Source organism: Notamacropus eugenii, chromosome 4, assembly GCF_028372415.1.
Source record: "Notamacropus eugenii isolate mMacEug1 chromosome 4, mMacEug1.pri_v2, whole genome shotgun sequence".
NCBI lineage: Eukaryota > Metazoa > Chordata > Mammalia > Diprotodontia > Macropodidae > Notamacropus > Notamacropus eugenii.
The window spans coordinates 377,088,368-377,098,253 of record NC_092875.1 but is presented as its reverse complement, the minus strand read 5'-3'; the positions used below and the strand labels follow the sequence as shown (position 1 = coordinate 377,098,253).

At 34.3% G+C, this 9,886-nt stretch overlaps 1 pseudogene; it reads left to right on the top strand.

Moving 5' to 3' along the window:
* The first annotated feature begins 200 nt into the window (after positions 1–200).
* On the top strand, positions 201–1,276 carry LOC140498548 (complement component 1 Q subcomponent-binding protein, mitochondrial-like; annotated as a pseudogene).
* The last annotated feature ends 8,610 nt before the right edge of the window (positions 1,277–9,886 follow it).

Below are 9,886 nucleotides of genomic sequence, written 5' to 3'. Positions count from 1 at the left end.
CTTCCTGAAAGAGATCACAAAACGAAAACTCCCTAGAACATCATAGCCAAATTCTAGAGTTCACAGATCATGGAGAAGGTTTTTTAAGAATGCCTAAAAAAAGAAACAATTCAAATAAAGTGGAGCTACAGTCAGGAATACACAGGATTTGGCAGCTTCCACACTGAAGAACCAGAGGTCTTAGAAGGCAAAGTAATTATTGTTGTAACCAAGAATCACCTCCTCAGAAAAAATGAATACAGTTTTTCAGGGCATTTAATGAAATGGAGGACTTTCAAGAATTCCTAATTAAAAGATCAAAATTTAAAAAAAAAATTGCCTCCAAAAACAAGATTCAAGGGAGACATAAAAAGGTAAAAAAAAGAAACAAGAAAGAAATCCACAGGCTCTTCACTGTTTCTGTCCTTGCTCCCACCCCTCTCTGTTTGCCTCGGTCATGGCCCAGCTGCTGCTGTGCCTTGTGACCCGGGCTCTGCATCCTGCTATCCTCCTGATGTTATGCCCCACCATGGCTGCCACTGTGTGTGTCTTCAGAGGCCTCTTGGGATGAGGAATTGCCAGCAGGCTGGGAACCCTCTCGTCCCAGCCACCTGCATGCTGCTGCAGAGTGCACCTGGCCTATGCTTGTGCACATGTGTATGGTATGTATGTGGGGGGGACTGGGGGAGGTGGGCTTCACAATGAGGGGGACCAGGCCTTTCATGAATTCCTAACAAACGAAATTAACGAGGAGAGGAAAATCCAGAAACACGGATTCTACCCCAAAGTGTCCAGGGATTGGGAACTGGATGTGCAAAGGGCAGAAGCCAAGTTAATCTGGAGATTAGCTGCAATGAGGATCATGGTCACATTCATTAGTAACAACAGTATCACACAGATATTTGGTGATGAGCCATCAGAGGGATAGAAGGCACAAGAATAGCTGGAGCCTGAACTTAATCCCTACATTGTGAAGGAGGATACCAAGAAGTCCCTTGTGCTGGACTGCCACCATCCAGAGGATGAGAGTGGACAGGAAGGAGAGGATGAAAGGATGATCTTCTCCATCTGCGAAGTTAGCTTTCAGCTCACCACCGAAAATGATTGAAAGGATACAAACTACACTCTCAGCACAGATTCCCTGCACAGGGCCCTGTATGAGCACTCGATGAACTTCCAGGCTGACTGCAGGCTGGGCAACACCTTTGCAGATCAGTTCAGTTGAGCTGAACATGGCCTTAGAGCACCAGGAATACATCAACTTTCTGAAGATGTGAAAGGGTTTGCCAAGTGTTAGTAGGGAGGCCTGAAGCTGCAGGTCTTGCTGTGTACCCAGAGTCCTTTCTTCCAAGAGAATGTTATCTAGATGCTAACATAGAGAAAGTGCTGTAAAATTCTGCCAGGCATAAATTATGTTCCCTAAGTCTTTTATTTCCTTTGTATGCTGGTATTTTTGTACACCACCACAGAATGATGAGTAATAAAACCCTTGGACCCCTCCAAAAAATGAAAGAAAAGAAAATCAAAAAACAAAATTAACATTGTTAAATTGTTTATATTTCTATCTGGAAGATGATATATGTAACTCAATAACTTTTTTAGAGCAAGTAGAAGGAGTATATGTAGACAGATGATATGGATATAAGGTGCGTTTTATGGGATGATAATCTGAAAAACAATAAAAGAGGTGAAAAAAATTGCACTGATTGGAGTAAATTATCCTACGTAAAAGAGGTATGAAAGAGCTATTATAATGGAGGTGATGATGGGGGAATGAAGGGCAAAACTTATATATTACTCTCCTCAAAACTGGATTAAATAGGCAATAATACACATTTAGTTGGATGTAGAAATCTTATCCTGTAAGGAAATGAAAGGGATGGGGATAATAGAAAGGGGAAGCAGAACTAATAAAAGGGTACATTGGGGAAGGTGGTGATCAAAGTAAAAGACTTGTGAGGAGGGAAAGGGTGGAGTATAAGAGAGAAAGGGGGATAAACAAGCAAAAAAAATAGCATGGAGAAAAATATACAATCAGTTATAACTATAAATGTGAATGGAATGAACTCACCCATAAAACTAAAGTGGATAGCAGAATGGATTAAAAACCAGAATCCTGTTACAACGTTTTTTTTATAAAAAACATATGTGAAGCACAGAGATGCACACAGGATAAAATTAAAGGACTGGAGCAAAATCTATTATGCTTCACCTGAAGCAAAGAAAGCAGGGGTAGCAAACAATCTCAGACAAAGCAAAAGCAAAAGCAAAAAATAGATCTAATTAAAAGAGAAAGAAGGAAATTCTATCTTGCTGAAAGGTACCAATAGACAATGAAGTCATAATATTACTAAGCTTATATGCACAAAATGGTATAGCATCTAAATATTTGAAGATGCTGAATGAGTTGCAGGAGGGAATAGATAATAAAACCATACTAGTTGAAGGGTCCTCAACTTTACCCTCTCAGAACTAGATAAATCTCACCAAAAAATAAACAAGAAAGTATTTAAGGAGGTGAATAATATTCTTAAAAACAGGTATGATAGATCAGTGAAGAACATTGAATGGGGATAGAAAGGATGAATATATGGCTCCTACACAAAAATTAAGATAAAAACCTCACAACCAAAGGCAGAAAAGCAGAAACGGCAAGCACATACTTTTCCAATCATAATGGAATAAAATTTACATTCAATAATGGACAATGAAAATAGGGATTAAAATTAATTGGAAATTAAATAATCTAATCCTAAAAAACAAGTGGGTCAAAGAACAAATCATAGAAGCAATTGATAATTCCATTAAAGAAAGTGACAACAATGAGACAACATACAAAAATTTACAGGATTCAGCCAAAGGTGTACTTAAGGGAAAATTTATATCTCTATTTGCTTACATCAATTAAATGGAGAAAAAGCAGATCAATGAATTGGGCATGCAATGAAAAAATAGAAAAAGAACAAATTTAAAATCCAAAATTGAACACCTCATCAGAAATCCTGAAAACCAAAGGAGAGATTAAAAAATTGGAAAGTAAGAAAACCATTGAACTAATGAATAAATCTAGAAGCTAGTTTTATGGAAAAAAAATAAAACATTGGTTAATTTGATTAAAAAAAGAAAGAAGACCAAATTTCCAGTATCAAAAATGAAAGGTTAAAATCACCACCTACAAACAGGAAATTAATACAATTGTTAGGAGTTGTTTTGTTTAGTAACATGCCAATAAATTTGACAATCTAAATGAAAGAATATCTACAAAAATATAAATTACCCACATTAACAGAAGAAAAACAAATGCTTAAATAAGTCAGTTTTAGACAAAGAAATTGAACAAATAATCCATGAACTTCCTAAAAATATCTCCAGGAACACAAGCAAATTCTACTAAACATTTAGAAAGAATAATTCCAATACTATATAAACTATTTGGAAAGACAGAGGAAGGAGTCCCACCAAATTCCTTTTATGACACTAATAAGGTACTAATACCCAAAACAGGAAGAGACAAAAAAGAGAAAGACAATTACAGATCAATTTCCCATGGTCTAATGAATTTTTGCATCGATGCAAAAATTTTAAATAAAATCCTGATAAAGAATATAGCAATATATGACAAGGACTATATACTCTGATGAGCTAGGATTTATATCAGGACTGCAGAGCAATACTAGGAAAACTATCAAGGTAACCATATCAATAACAAAATGAACAGAAATCATACGGTTATCTTATATAGATGCAGAAAAAAGCCTTTGACAAAATTTAACAAGCTTTTTCATTTAAAACACTAGAGAGCATAAGAATAAATGCAGCTTACCTTAAAATGATAATATTTAGCTGAAAGCTTTAACAAGTATTATCCATAATGAAGATAAGTTAGAAGCCTCCTAATAGGATCTTGGGTGACACAAAATGCCAATTATCACCTCAATTATTTGATGTTCTAGACATGTTAGCTATAGCAATAAAGGAAGAAAAAGAAATTAGGCAATGAGAATACAAAACTATCAATCTCTTTGCATATGATGTTATACTCAGAAAATCCTAGAGAATCAACTAGAAAACTACTTGAAATTAGTAACCACTTTGCAAAGTTGTAGGATACAAAATAAACCCACATAAAGATAAAGGGCTGGAGCAAATTTAAACAATTAGAAAAATATTAATTACTAATGAGTAGACTGAGCCAATATAATTTTTAAAAATGACAATTCTACCTTAATCAATCTATTGAGTCAGTGTCATCCAAATCAAACTATCAAAAATTATTTTATAGAGCTAGAAAAAATAATAAAATTCATCTGGAAGAATAGAAATGCAAGGATAACAAAGGAATCATAGGGGGGAAAATATGAAAGAGGTTGGTCTAGTTGTGCTAGATCTCAAATCCTGTTATAAAGTGGTAATTGTCAAAACAATATGGTACTGACCAAGAGATATGCTGGTGGATCAGCGGAATATATGAGGTACAAATTACATTATAATAAATGATCTTAGTAATTGTGTGTGTGTGTGTATGATAAATCCAAAGTTCAGACTTTTGGTACAAAAACTAATTACTTGACAAAAACTGCTGGAAAAACTGGATAACAATGTGGCAGTGACTAGGTATAGACCAACATCTCACACCGTATACCAGAACAGGTCTAAATGGGTACATGATTTACCAAAAAATGATGATGCAATAAGCAAATTAAGAGAGTTTATAGAATAGCCTCTCTGTCAGATTTATGGATAAAGAAAAAAATTGGGACCAAAGAAGTTATAGAGAGCATTAAATATAAATTAGATAATTTTGATTATATAAAATTAAAAAAAGTTTTTGCACAAACAAGATGCAATCAAAATTAGAAAAAAGCAGAAAACTGGGGGAAAATTTTGCAGTAAATATCTTTGATTAAGGCTTCATTTATCAAATAAATGGAGAGTTGAATCAACTTTATGAAATACAATTCTTTCCCCAGTTTAGAAATAGTCAATGATATGAATAGGCAGTTTTCAGATGGAGAAATCAAAGTCACTGTAGTCATGAAAAAATGCTATTAGTTAGAGAAATGCAAAGTAAAACAATTCTGAGATACCACCTCATACCTATCAGAGTGGTTATTATGACAAAAAAAGGAAAGTGTTGGACGTTGGAGGGGATGTGGGAAAACTGGGACATTAATACACTATTGATGGAGTTCCAACTTTTGTCATCCAACTGTTCTCAAGCATAATTTGGATCTATGCCCAAAGGGTTGTAAACCCTTTCATCCAGCAATACCACTGCTAGGTCTACATCCCAAAGACATTTGGAAAATGGAAAAGGACCTATTTGCATAAAAATACTTTTGAAGCTTTTGTTTCTGGTGATTAAGAATTGGAAATCAAGAGAATGCCCATCCAGTGGCAAATGGCTAAACGAGCCATGAACAAGTATATGATTTTGATGGAATATTATTGTGCTATAAGAAACCACAAGCAGGACTATTTCAGAAAAAAACTGGAAAGATTGATGCATAGTGAAGTGAACAGAACAAGAAGCATGTTGTATACCTTAACAGCAATATTGTTTGATGAAGAACTGTGAATAACATAGCTATTCTCAGCAATGCAATGATCCAAGATAATGTCGAAAGACGAATGATGAAGCATACTACCCACCTCCAGAGAAAGAACTAATATTGACTGAATGCATACTGAATCATGCTATTTTTTACTTTCATTTTTTTCTTTTATTTGAGTATTCTTGTACCAAAAAAATAATGTGGAATATTTTTACGTAATTGTACATGTAAAGCCTGTATATGATTGCTTATCTTTTCAGGGATGGCTGAGTTTTGGAACTCAAAACTTTAAATATAAATGTTTAAAAGTATTGAAAAACTGCATGGATAAAAGATATACATACATACATACATAATACATATGACATTGGTTCAATCTCTAAACATCATGATTTTTAACTGCGAAATAACATTGGAGTATCTAATCCGTTAGGTTCTTTCCAAACACAATATTCTACGACTAAAATTATTGTTTATAGTTGCTTTTGTTGTTTTCAATTAGGAAAATAGTCCTGGAAGACTACATTTTTTCTGTATAGAATCAATTTTTCTGTATGGAATTTGGTTACAAGCTGAATGTAACAACAAGGAGAGGAATGAGAAGAGCAAATAAAACTTATTCTCTGCAGCAATTCATAATAGGTTGACACCAATTATGTGATTGGTTTGAGAAACAATAACATTTTTTCATTCACTGAAGAAAAACAATGACAGTAGCCATGGATGAATTAACGAGAGCCTTAAGAGACCATATGACATTCTTAGCAAAGAAACATTTAAAAAAAATTGTAGTTGAATTTGCAGCTGAAATTAAATAACGTGATGAGAAGACCTTTGGCAAGAATTTTAGTTATTTGCCAAGGGTAAATGCTGGCACTCCTTCCTTTAGAAACATGTCTTTTGTGCCTTTATGCACAGCTGTCTTAACTCTCACACTGTTAAAATTTGCCTAAGTGCTGAGAACTTAACATGGAAGTGAATCCATGTTGAACATTACAAACAATTAAAAAGAAATAAAAACTAACATTGCCAAATGGCTCTCCCTTGAAATGAGCGTTTGGTTGGCTTTTGTTTCTGGAACAAAATAGCAAAGATTCCCAGAGTGCTAGCTAGCATAGGACAGCATATCTGATTTTGAAATGCAAATGTTGAACATAGGTGTTTATGGAAAACCAAGATGTAGGAACATGCAATGAAAGTCTTAATTTCTTTTGCAGCATTGCCTCGTTTAAGTTAAATCTGCACTTGGTGCAAAGACATCTTAAACTAAAAATTATTCTATAAGTTGAATGTAGATTATGGGTCTGAGGTTGACAGCTTTGTACAGTGATAACTCAGTAATTAGGGAACTTTATATTTCAGGTTCCTACTAAATGCTCGTTTTCCAATACTTTATATGCAAGTTTAATAATATGGTTTATCTATTTTTCTGATCCATAGCTCTCAGGTATTAAACATTTTACTGTGGACTACAACATTTCTAAGCTTGGCCAATCCAGATTAAAATGTAAGTGGGAAATATTTAACAAATTAAATAAAAATGGAATAAAATATAGGAAATACTTTATTTTAAAATTCAATCAATATAGAGCACACAGATACCCTTAAGTACCAATTATTGATTCCCATTTTTATTTTACTTCGACAGCACTGCCATAGCAGATTAGAAACAGCAAATTGGTTGTGGAACATTGGAGCACAAGTCATGTTTCCTAATATAAAATTGTAGAGCTATTAAGGATTGTCATCTGACTTTGTAACCCCGTTGCTTAGCACAGTGCACAGTACCTAATAAGACTTGAATAAATGCATGTTACATGACTGACAAGTCTTTTATAAGAGAGAATGTGAGTAAATCAAGGAAGCTGGGTGAAGTTTGTTTTTCAGGATGAGTACTTTGTGGGTGTAACTTTTTAGAAGTGTTCAAGTTAAAGCTGATTCAGATGCCTAAAGTCTGGTTAATTCCTAGAGTAAATGTTAACTAGTGATTGTGATGAGAAGGAAGATCAGGAAACATTCAGGGCCACCCATATATGAGCACCTAGGCTATTAGCTCACATACAATGGATTCTAGGGCTCACCCCATAGAGCCATTTCAGTATTGTAGGAACAGTAATGAAAAATTACTCAGTTGTGTATCTGAATGGCACAATTCTGAGGTCTCTTTAGCCTCAATAAATACAGAGTAACACTCCTCTCCCCCTAGGATGGTAGGGTGAACAGAACTGAAATTCAGAGTGTAATTGAGTGCCACAGCAATTGTTATTATTCAGTCTGTCGCATACAATGAAGGGTCATGAATTACTGGATTTTCTTCCTTGGCTGCTGGATTGTCTTTCTTCTTACAGGATGGAGGTAAGACAGGGATCCAACACATTCATTATAGTAACAAAAACTGTATGTCCACAAAGAATTATCTCTATATCTTGAACTTTACTGCCTACCACAATAATTGGGTAGATGCATGTAGACAATCCTGCTCATTTTGGATGAAAAAAAAAAACTGATGGCAAGTAAGTAAAACAGCCTATTCAAGCAATCTTATGTATCAAATCCATGCCTAAAATCTGGATAGCTTAATGAAACTGTAATGCCAGTAACGTAGATTTTTGATCATTCGTATTTCATATTTGGGGCACAAGCAACGTAGAACATCCATCATCCTGCATATTTAATTTACTTCACTTTATATTTGCTTTCATTCCTTAATATTTTGAATCAGTGATTTTATCATTCCTTAGATGTTCTTGCATGTTTTATCATTCTGTATTTCATTCTGTATGTCTCTTCCTCCTTAGGCTTGTTGTCTTAGTATTCCTAAAGTAACAGATTTATTCTTTAAACTAAAGAAATGAACAACAGCAAAAAAACAAAAACAAAAACAAAAACAAAAAAAACACAGTAGGCTTAAATTAGATCATTAACTATCTAAATAACCAGCTGTATAGAATTGATCCAGAGGAGATCTTGGCTTTTAATTGATGGGAGTGGTAAAGTGAATTCTCTCTCATTGTGAGTAACTACTGGTCCTTCTAAAAATATGCATATTGTGTTTTCATAGCCATTCTTTCTTGAGTTTATTAGTTTACTTCATAAACCTACTGCATATTTATTTTATTAAAATCCCAAGTCAAGGGAGCCTTCTTTAGATATATTCAGTATTACCATAGTGGAGCATGAGCCTAATTACCAAGTATATTTTTACCTAGACAATGTGTTTATCAAATGAATGACAGTTGTGAAAATGATATAATAAAACAATGGAACTGAGAGTTTTCTGACACCTTTTTGGTAAAAGAGTCTTACTGAACAAAACTAAAAAAACCCCACCAAAAGTATTGAAACAAATGAAGCCATATTAACTGATTGGTAAGTTGTAAAAGAGGTTAAAAGTACATGCAGTACTTATCTCATGGGTCTCATATGGAAGAAATGCCCTCCCAAGAATTTATCTTGATGTGAATGTTCTAAATAGATTTGTGAATTGGTTTTGTCATTCTTTCCTTTTGAACATGTATTGTTGGTGGTGTTATTTATTTATTGATGCTGCTACTACTGTTGTTGTGTTGGGAAAATGATGACTTTCCAAAGTTAATTTTTAAAAAAAGGAATATAATCAATGAAACATCACAGAATGTTAAGGATACAATGGGGCCTTATCAAATGTATTCAGTACCTCATTTTGTGGGTGAAAAAGATGAGGACGCTGAGAAGTTACATGACTTGTCCAAGACCACACAGGGAGTCAAAGATAGATACAGGAATAAATCCCAAAGTCTCCTGTCTTTAAGAATGAAGAAAATACCTTTCTCAGGTCTTGTACTCTGAGCTGTTTAGAGTGTATGACTAAAGAATATAGCATCTAAAATTGTACAGCCATGTAGAAAATGAGACGTCTGTGCAGAGTCCTCTCCATAAAGGGAGACTTTAGAGCTCATGGCTTGACCCTCCAGTTGTAGGGAAAGAGAGTAGTGATGAGATATGAGCACCTGCACAGATTCCATCTTGCAAGTTACTATTTTCTTCATCTGGAGAGGCTTCAGGGTGATAATCTGTATGAGAGGTTGCTCCCAGTTTGGAAATAATCTGCTGTGCTAAGAGCCACCTTCTTTTATGTTCCTTAGAGATTTAGGAAATTTCATTTTTTATTAATGAATATTAATATATATATTTATCAAGAATACAGAGAGTTTCTTAGGCATATTGACATCCTATTTCAGCAGTTAACAAAGGGTGGAAAAAAGGAGTTGTAACGAAATTTTCTGGTTCTCTGAAATAAAGTTAGTTCATATCTAAACCAAGATAAACTTTGATCTTGGTCTCTCTAAAGGTAATTATTTATGAAAGGTAAT